At 40.7% G+C, this 11,230-nt stretch overlaps 1 protein-coding gene across 1 annotated transcript in view; it reads right to left on the bottom strand.

The window, feature by feature from the left end:
• Positions 1 to 10,951, bottom strand: part of LOC110529828 (visinin-like protein 1) — a 64,508-nt gene extending 53,557 nt beyond the window's left edge. The window contains exon 1 of the mRNA XM_021612387.2: positions 10,610 to 10,951. The gene's annotated coding sequence lies outside the window, so the exon portion shown is untranslated. The remainder of the gene's footprint in view (positions 1 to 10,609) is intronic.
• Between the last annotated feature and the right edge of the window lie 279 nt (positions 10,952 to 11,230).

The following is an 11,230-nucleotide window of genomic DNA, read 5'->3' on the forward strand; positions in this document are numbered from 1 at the left end:
AAATTGCAAATTCTGATTTAATTACATGCAGCATTTTAACATTGCCTCTGCTAAGGGGTAAACAACCACATAAAAAGTGATTATTCATCCAACACCAACCAAATACTAATAACAAGGAATTCAGAACTAAAAAAAAAAAAATATTTCATTTCATGGCTTAGAGGTGAAACCGAATGCATGACAAGCGGGACTCACAATCAAATTGCCATGCCAACAAACAATTAATAGGGATTGTGAGCTAGCCACAGAACAGAACTGAATAACAATGACAAGACATCACCAAAAGAATACCTAACCTAGTGCAAGGTAAGGCCTCAGATTGCCTGATAAATTAACTGGATGTCAGCCTCTTTGATCTATGGGGTGAAGTGGATAGATGCTCTCTGTCCTTAGTGATTACCACAGTTTAGAATGGCCTATTCCCCTGAGACATAGAGAGTACTATACACTCCCTATCATCTGCGCCTTAGTTCACACTGCAGGCTAGGGCAAAACGACCCTGATGCCAAGTCAAGTCTCAAATCCTTTCATTGTACCGAGTGAGGTAGCTATGGTACAAATACTCTGCCCCATACTCTTTCATTGGACTGAGGTAGCAGCATGAGCCAACAAAGACTCCTTCTTGACACAGAGTGTTTCTTGATATCTCAGAATGAGACAGCTGTTGATATACAGGGCCTTCGGAAAGTACTCAGACCCCGTGACTTTTTCCATATTTTGTTACGCTAAAGCTTTATTTGAAAATGTATTGAAACAAATAGAACATCTCATCCATATACACACAATACCCCATAATGACAAAGCAAAAGCATGTTTGTAGAAATTTGGGCTAAATTATAAAAAAATAAACCAAATATTATTGAGTATTCAGACCCTTTACTCAGTACTTTGTTGAAGCACCTTTGGCAACGATTACAGCATCTTCTTGGGTATGACGCTACAAGCTTGGCACACCTGTATTTGGGGAGTTTCTCCCATTCTTCTCTGCAGATCCCCTCACGCTCTGTCGGGTTGGATGGGGAACGTTGCTGCACAGCTATTTTCAGGTCTCTCCAGAGATGTTCAATAGGGTTCAAGTCCAGGCTCTGGCTGGGCTACTCAAGGACATTCAAAAGACTTGTCCAGGAGCCATTCCTGTGTTGTCTTTGCTGTGTGCTTAGGGTCGTTGTCCTGTTGGAAGGTGAACCTTCGCCCAAGTCTGTAGTCCTGAGAGCTCTGGAGCAGGTTTGCATCAAAGGTCTCTCTATACTTTGCTCCGTTCATCGTTGTCCCGATCCTGACTAGTCTCCTAGTACCTGGCGCTGAAAAACATCCCCAAAGCATGATGCTGCCACCACCATGATTCCCCGTAGGGATGGTGCCAGGTTTCCTCCAGATGTGATGCTTGGCATTCAGAGCAGAGGATCTTCATCAGACAAGAGAATCTCATGGTCTAAGAGTCCTTTAGCTGCCTTTTGGCAAACTCCGAACAGGCTGTCATGTGCCTTTTAATGAGGAATGGCTTCAGTCTAGCCACCCTACCATAAAGACCTGATTGGTGAAGGGCTGCAAAGATGGTTGTCCTTCTGGAAGTTTGGCCCGGTGGCCATCTCTAGGAAGAGTCTTGGTGGTTCCAAACTTCTTCCATTTAAGAATGATGGAGGCCACTGTGTTCTTGGGGACCTTCAATACTGCAGACATTTTTTGGTACCCTTCCCCAGATCTGTGCCTCAACACAATCCTGTCTCGGACAATTCCTTCGACCTCATGGCTTGGTTTTTGCTCTGACATGCACTGTCATCTGTGGGACCTTATATAGACAGGTGTGTGCCTTTCCAAATCATGTCCAATCAATTGAATTTACCACAGGTGGAGTCCAATCAAGTTGTAGAAACGTGTCAAGGATGATCAATGGAAACAGGATGCACCTGAGCTCAATTTTGAGTCTCATAGCAAAGGGGTCTGAATACTTATGTAAATAAGGTATTTCAGTTGTTGTTTTTTTAAGACATTTGAAAACAATTCTAAAAACCTTTTTTAGCTTTGTCATTATGGGGTATTGTGTGTAGATTTCTGAGGACGTTTTTTATATTCATTCAATTTTAGAATAAAGCTGTAATGAAAGCGTCAAGGGGTCTGAATACTTTGTGAAGGCACTGTAAAGTGAATGAATTATAAATATATTGCATCTAACGCTGACCCAAGTGACTCTTAGTCTCAACAGACAGGGCTTGAGTGAAGGCGACTGTTAGGCTACATCCAAGGAACATCAACAGGCCCCTTGCCATATTAATGTTACGGACACATTTGCAGTTCTGACAAGCACATACTAATTGCCTTCCTCACAAAACAACTCTATCATGTTATTCTTGGGGATCTTAGAACAACTGAAGATCACACTCCACTTAAACTATTTCCGGAACTTTCATGTCATGGCATGAAATGGAATTAGATTGTGCTCTAATTACAAATCATCAAAGGGAACATATACCAAAGTGTTGGAGGTAGTTTGGAGAACATTGCTTACGTGACGAGTAGCCGTGGCTATGCTTTAGCTCAGTGGGCTATCAATCTGGCCATGGCACAGGCCTAGTAAAGACCATGATACTGTAACTATCTCCAAATCAAATCAAATCAAATCTAATTTATTTATATAGCCCTTCGTACATCAGCTGATATCTCAAAGTGCTGTACAGAAACCCAGCCTAAAAGAGGACTGAACACACCCACAAAAGGACCATGCTATGAACCCACAGGGGTAGTAGCCTGGCAGTGTATGAAACCAACATCAGACTATGGATCTCCTGACCCAGCAACGCAGCAACCAGTTTGGCAGTGAAAGTCAACGCACATCTCCAGAAGAAGCTGTGTTGTTGTGAGCATACCCATATGACAAACATCAGGCGATAGATGGATGGGGCTGTATTGTCGACGCAAGCAGTACGTTCTGACAAAAATTTAAGGGAGACTCCAACGAAGTAGACTCCAAAACAACAGCAGCAGCAGCAGACCGACCTGTCCCATTAGAGCAATGATGAGCATACATCGTCCACTACCGGGCTACTACCCATCCACTCTGAGAGGTGTGACACTTTAAAAGCTCCCCCATTCACACCCTGCGAGCACAGCAAGTCTGATAATGGTTACTTTCTTTGCAAAGCTCTCAAACACAGCACGGTTGCCAAGAGCCGTAGTCTGCGAACTAGGCTATCCGCTGATATTAAAACTGTACATATTTCCGAAGTACAAGTTCAGTTCAGAGCATCAGCATCAGCTATCCACAGTGAGTGACTAGATGTGACATGCAGGGATGTGGTGCTGCCGCAGCATGGGGGAGCGGCGCTCCCTCACCCTTTTCAATTTGAGAATACATGGCAGTGGCGGTCGGTGAAGTTTAAGATGAGGGAGGACGGTTATTTTTTTGATGAGCACTGCTAGGGCTGTGGCAGTCATGGCATTTTGTCAGCCGGTGATTGTCAAGCAAATAACTGCCGGTCTCAAGGTAATTGACCGTTAATTAACATAAACACATTTAGCATCTACTGGCTTCCACACATAGCCTACAAGCCACCGATGCAGACCTTTTGGAGCATCTACATTTAAAAAAGTCTAATAAATCCATGTAATATAGACTACACCATCACAATAAATACATTCTTTTTTATTTTAGACAAATCTAAAGAAACATGATATGAAGAAAATGTAGTCTACTTCAGAAGAACAGAATAGCATCCTCTGAGTTGTCCGTATGTTAGGCCCTGATCTGGCTATATATACCATATCATATGAATGTTGGCTGCACTAGATCATTTAGCAGGCAATATTTGCTTAGAATTCCGTGGAATTATTTTATATTATTTTATAGTATGAAGAACGTAATAGCTGAATGAAATAGAAAGGTTATTTTCTCCAAGTGATTTGAGGGAGTGAGCAAATGTGGCTGTTCTGTGTTGAACGGTTAACAAAGAAACAAGTGCTCCAAAACGCTTAATTTAGACGTATTTATTTAACTTCAGTTGTGATACAAACGTTGGGCTTCATGTTTTGATTTTTAATACATTCGAAGGGCTGAGTGATGCGACTCTAATGAGCTCTAAAGTCGCATGAAAGGCATGAGCTCTGTTTAGTTTTTTTTTTGCGCAGGCTGTACACACTTCATCAGTCTTTCATTCACAATTTGACAAGCGCTTGATAACGCCTCGCATTTCCCGGCGGCATCCCCTTTGTGTGGCCCTACAAAAAAAACATGCCTTTTGCGGCTTTGTGGCCGTTGTGCCCTTGGGCTGAATATAATCATCATAATTCCCTTCTCTCAGCTGCATGCTCCAAAGCACTTCTCACTCACATGGCACTTGGTCGCCTGATCCAGTCGTTCTCACAGGCTACAGGTGAAGACAGACACATCGGGACGCAACGGCGCTTGTCCTTATCCAATTCTGAGGTGCATATTGAAGATATCGGAAGAACTATCCACATTTACTTTGCGTCAGCCAACAAGATGAGTAGGCCTAACGAACAGCAAAAGCACTAGCCTATGTCAATGTACTATCCACCAGAGTACAAATGTTGACCTATTCTATTCTGTGCGAGAAATAAATATTCCAAACATAGTCTGGGACAGTTGTGGGATGCGATAGATCCCAAATTAATACACCACTGGCATTCAAATAAAGGTTTTTTAAGTAATGAGGCTGACACAACAGATTAGAACATTTAGTTTAAAATGTTGATAAACGAACAGGCTATTTATTCGCGTTATAAGCACAGCAATGCGCACACGGCAGTAGGCAACAAGCACGAATGTTCAATTAGCAGGAAAACACCATTCTCAAACACGACTGCAAATGCGATTATGCATGTATTGCTTTTATTAGAAAGGTGCATTTTTATGTTGAAAATTATATTCCACAAATTTAAAACTCAAGTGCTGTATGTGTTTGCCAGTTAGGCTCTACACCTTTTGTAACGTGGATTAATGTGCTTCATTTTAAGTTATTCAATTAAGTTATTTGGCCACTTTAGTCGTGATACAAACCTTATCAAACCATATAGGCCTATGGGCTAGGCTACATTAGGTGTGCGGCTATAATTTGAAAAAGTCGCAAAAAAGACATACTCTGTTTCTTTCCTTAAGCTGGGCATCATTCAGAAGTGATAATGTATCATTCACAGGCGATGCACAAGTGATCAGACACACACATCAGACTATTCCTGATTTAATCTTGTCTTTACATATATACTAAATATTACATGTAAAACTTGTTTGTATTTAGAATGGACCATTATCATGCACCTGTCTCCAAACAGGGGCAGGTGTAACGGTTTTCTATGTGTGAAGGAGAGTCGGACCAAAATGCAGCGTGTAGATTGCGAACCATGTTTAATGAACGAACGTAAAACACGAATCAATAACAAACACTACAAAACAAAGAACTTAACGAAAACCGAAACAGCCTATACTTGTGTAAACTAACACTGCGACAGGAACAACGCCACTAAGGACAATCACCCACAAAACACTCAAAGAATATGGCTGCCTAAATATGGTTCCCAATCAGAGACAACGATAAACACCTGCCTCTGATTGAGAACCACTCCAGACAGCCATAGACTTTGCTAGATCACCCCACTAGCTACAATCCCAATACATACCAAAACCCCAAGACAAAACACACCACAATGCAAAAACCCCATGCCACACCCTGGCCTGACCCAATACATGAAGATAAACACAAAATACTTCGACCAGGGCGTGACAGCAGGGGAAAAAATACATGTCATCTATGCACCTAAAGGGCGAATTGAGGACGCTATTCCCGCAATGTGCTTAAATTGAGGAAAGTTGAGAAATAAATATAGTTCGCCTAGCCTATAGAATGGTGATGAGAACCTCCTCTTTTTAATAGAGGCCATCACTCTGTTTTCTCACACAATTGCATAGCCTATAGAAATGTTGCTCAACATGAGCTCATGGGCTTTCATGAAGTGTTTGATTTGATTTTTGATTGCATTTACATTGATGGCAGAGTGATTAGAGGGACAATAGAGCCCTGAGTACCAGGCAGTTATCAAGTTTGGTAGGCTACTAATGGCCATCAGCAGCATCAGAACTTAGGACAAACCTAATTACCGTGACTAAACGGTCATGTGGAATTTGACTGCCGTTTCTACTACAACATATTGAATGACTGTCATTCATATTTTATTAATGCAGCTCAATGTAACATTGATAGGCTTAGGCTACTACATGATACTCACATTTTCCCTGTACCCATCATGAGGTTGCTACAACTTAGCCTATGAATGAAATTTTACAACGTAGATGCACAGGTCGAGAGAAATTTGAATATTTAAGGTGGCAGACAGTGACACATTCAATACCGCCTTTTACAATCTTGCCTGCATCTAGCTGATCTAGGGTGTAACCATTAGTACAACAGTTGCAAACGAGTGTTTCTATTGGACAAATTCAGTTATGTTTATCCCTGTTTTTCTCCATTTGCTTCATTTTAAGATTTTTTTTTACAAACACAGTTCACTTTCATAGCAGCCACATACAGCCAGTGTGATCCCTTTGATCGTTAGATAATTCCTTCTCTCATCCACGCTCTCTCGTCCTTTCATCTTTTCCCTTCGCTTGTGGACTTCAGTGCACAACACATCAGCTGTCTGTGACCAGTCGAAAACACCTTCCAAAGCCAAACCTTTACATCATAACCGCTACACACAGCCTACATCGTTGTCACATATTCGCTAACGTCAAGTTAACATAGCTACAATAACTAATTTGCTAGTAAACCCGCTACAATCATGCAGTACAGTGTATAGTTAGAAAGCAGTTTAGCAGTGGCACTACATTAATAAAACCAAAAGCTTACCTTGACTTGGAAGAATTCCATCATTGGATAGCCATAACCAGATAGGTAACAAAGATCCCTCTCTGTTTGAGCTGGGTGTTTGAGTAGGCTAAACTAGCTAGCGGCATTGGCGAGCTAAGTAAGTAAAAATATTTTTATTTGTATATAGCTAGCTCTCTCTCTCTCTCTCTCTCTCGCTTCTCCTTAATTTTTTAAGAAAATGTATGTGTTCAAAACTGTTGTATTTCTTTCAACTATTGTCTTTCTCTCTCTTTGAGTCAACTACTCACCACATTTTATGCACTGCAGTGCTAGCTAGCTGTACCTTATGCTTTCAGTACTAGATTAATTAGATGTTCCTTTGAACAACATGTCAGTTCATGCTGCAAGCGCTTTGATAGGTTGGAGGACGTCCTCCGGAAGTTGTCATAATTACAGTGTAAGTCTATGGAAGAGGGTGAGAACCACAAGCCTCCTAGGTTTGAATTGAAGTCAATGTATCCAGCGGACAGAAACTATCTGACCTCCAGCTACACCATGGTGTCACCCTACAGAGTGCTGTTGAGGCTACCTTAGACCTTCATTGCATAACAGTGTGTTTTAATCAATTATTTGGTGAAATGTGAATATATTTAGTATAGTTTTATCTAAATAGTTTTCACTATTTTTATTTCTATGAAATTCTCTGAGGAGGATGGTCCTACCCTTCCTCCACTGTGGAGCCTCTGCTGATGCACCCAGTCACTACAAAGAATCAGATATCCTTCCTAACTCAGTTGCCGGAGAGGAAATAAACTTTTCAGGGATTTCATCATGAGGCCAAAGTAATACTGCAAAAAATATGGCAAAGAAATTAACCTTAAGTTCTGAATAAAAATCATTATCTTTGGGGCGAACTCAACACATCACTGAGTACCATTCTACATATTTTTAAGCATGGTGGTGGCTGTATCATGTTATGGGTATGCTTGTCATTGGCAAGGACTATGAAGTTTTTTAGGATAAGAAGAAACGGAATAGAGCTAAGCACAGGCAAAATCCTAAAGGAAAAACTGGTTCAGTCTGCTTTCCAAAAGACACAGGGAGACAAATTCACCTTTCAGCAGAACAATAACCTAAAACACAAGGTCAAATATACACTTGAGTTGCTTACCAAGACGACATTGAAAGTTCATGAGAGGCCTAATTACAGTTTTGACTTAAATTGGCTTGAAGATCTATGGCAAGACTTGAAAAATGGCTGCCTAGCAATGATCAGCAACAAACTTGACAAAGCATGAAGAATTTAAAAAAATAATAATGTGCAAATATTGTACAATCCAGGTGTGCAGCCAAAGACAGAAAACTCTACCAGGGGTTGCTAAAAAGGCTTTCCTCAAAACATTTTGTGATGGACTTGGGGCTCATGTACGACGCACTTGAACACGCTCTCCTGCCCGAGCGCTTATTGCGTATGCAGACAAACTGATCCACCGCATGAACCTCATCGTCACTCCAACGAGGTCTAGGATCCAAATTCACAGCGCGTCTGCCTTGACGTTCATAAATCACTTGGTTAGGGTGCTGTCCTTTCAGCACCACGATTCCAAGTGCGCTCAAATTGCTTAGAATAACCCTCATCAAGATCTGCTGCCGACACCTAATAGTCACACTCATCACTTATTATTATCATTATTACAAATACAAGATTATCACTTCTCACAGTGGTGCTTGTTTAGTAAAGTTAGATCAAAGCTGAATCAATGTCTTGCAAGATCACATATTGATTCATTTGCATTTTACATAACAGAACCAAATAACAGCATATACTGTAGCATAGTAGGCCTAAAAACACCAAAAACACCTCCTCAGCAGGGCCGACCTATGCTGTTCTGCCGCCCTAGTTGGTTCTGAATGAAAGTTGAAAATAAGTCATTTATAAACCTGTTTGGACCAAATCAAGGCTGGTCCGGACCGGACAAAAAAAATCAATGTCCGTGGACGTTGAAATCAAGGCCTGTCTGGACCGCACCAAATCTGAACCAAACATGACATACAAAGGTTTGGACACACCTACTCATTCAAGGGGTTTTTCTTTATTTGTACTGTTTTCTACATTGTAGAATCATGTAGAAGTCATCAACACTATGAAATAACACAGAAAGGCAAAGGGTGGCTACTTTGAAGAATCTAAATCTAAAATATATTTTGATTTGTTCAACACTTTTTTTGGTTCCTACATTATTCCATATACTGTATGTTATTTAATAGTTTTGATGTCTTCACTATTATTCTACAATGTAGAAAATAGCAACAAAGAAAATCAAGAAAAACCCTTGAATGAGTAGGTGTGTCCAAACTTTTGACTGGTTCTGTATATGATTGGTTCACCAAAAGACTAGAGGCGGCACTGGAGGAAGGAGAAGAGACGTTTCAAACTGAATTTTCCAAACTGGAAGGCAGCTAACAAACATATTAGCCAATGCTTTAACTTCATCGTGACTTGTTCCAGTTTATCAAATCATTCCCTGAAATCATTTTCTGAATCTACTGCTGTAGCATTAGTCATATTATTACAAAAGACCCAGATAGTGCAACTTTGCCACATGAGGTCTGTCTGCAGGTCATTGAGAGAAAGAAGCATGTTGACTTATTAAAACCTCTTGTCAGTACACTGAGGCAGTACCGAATTGCATACAGTGCGTTTCTAAGGATCTGGGGCCTATTCGTAAAGAATAGTCACTGGTTGATTCTCTTACAGTATATGAACTGGCAGACCTCTCTGTACATTGGCCAGGCGCATTATGTAACAGCATGTCCCTTTTCCATCATTTTCCAATAGGGAATGACCTTGAGTTAAAACCCAGGACAATACCAATAGCCATGTATACATGAATAAATGCTTAGTAGTTGTACTATAGGCCTACATAAAATCACTCTCTATGACATGTGTCATATATGCACTGCAGGTCTTGCAATCATGACCTCTTAGCACCACCACAAACAAGAGCATGGCTTCAAGAAAATATATCAGTTTCAGATGTTTAAACAACATAATATGATTTAAACACATTGTACAAAAAAAAAAAATCTTAATTGAAAAAAAACTGTTTTCATTGGTTGGATTGTTTCTATCGTTATTTCACCACGCATCGGCCAAATAGTTCCCTGCGTGCAGCCCAGCAAGCGCATACCGACCTGCCAGTCGCAGGGCAGCATCTCCTAAACACATCAGAACCACAGTGGAGGAAAGCTGAGAGGAAAATGCCATATTACAGCTGCATTTAAAAAAAAAATGTCATATATTGCATTTGACAAATGAATGAAAACGACAACGCACGCACCTCAAACTGGATACTATTGACATGTAGCCCTTTTCTTGTTGGACTCCTGATACTTTTGTTTCTGAAATATCCACCAGTGGACTAAGCTAACCCACTCCCTCCACATACAGTATCAGGCTATTTGTTTGGGTCACAAAGTGCCCTAACTGACGTAACTGTTTTCTATAGCCTAAATGACAAAATTATGATTTGTAGTCGTACTGATGATCCATTATGATTTAGCATTTTCAGAAGATGGGGCATGCTTCCCCAATGTTAATGCTGCAAACGTCTTTATTTATTTCCAACTTTGTTTTAAAGACAACTAACCTAATTGTTAAATACATTATACTGCATACTATGCAGTTGAGTCTAGCAATGAATGGCGTATCTATACAAATCATAATGGAATAGAGGGAGGGTTTCCCTAATGCATTTGACCACTATCCATAATAAAGAAAACATATTTACCTTGAAAGAGTGCGAAGTCAATGGGGCTTTGCGCTCTTCTTCAGAGTGGGTTATGTGCGGACAGAGACGCTATTAGTCAAACTGTTTACTTTTCTGTCGACCCCTGTGGTGAGGTTTCCTTGGAAAGAAATGAGCCTAGTCGAAATTCACTGATGCAGTTCCGAGGATGCTACAAGCAAGCAGGACTGTCTACACACACTAATACACTCGCTGAGGATACAATGAAGCGCAGCGTCAGACCGTGTGCATCACGACTCTCTCTTTCCCTCTTTGTTTCTATCTCTCTTTGTTTCTCTCTCTCTCTCTCTCTCTCTCTCTCTCTCTCTCTCTCTCTCTGTCTGTCTGTCTCCCTCACACAGAGTGGTTGATAATTGCAGAAGACTACTGTTTTGGTGGGGTGCTTTTTGAGTTTGCGCAAGATGAGGAAAGAAACAAGCCTTCTGCTGCACCTATGTTATGCAGAACTATGAAGTAGAATGAGCAGGTGGATTTTGATGTGGATTAAATGTACAGTCTTACAAGGGTCATTGTCAACAGATATAGGCTATGCTGTGAATATAAAATGCCTACGGCATGCAATCAATCTGCTAACATATAGTGATTATATATCTGCCAGCAATT

This window comes from Oncorhynchus mykiss, chromosome 8 (assembly GCF_013265735.2).
Source record: "Oncorhynchus mykiss isolate Arlee chromosome 8, USDA_OmykA_1.1, whole genome shotgun sequence".
Taxonomy (NCBI): domain Eukaryota; kingdom Metazoa; phylum Chordata; class Actinopteri; order Salmoniformes; family Salmonidae; genus Oncorhynchus; species Oncorhynchus mykiss.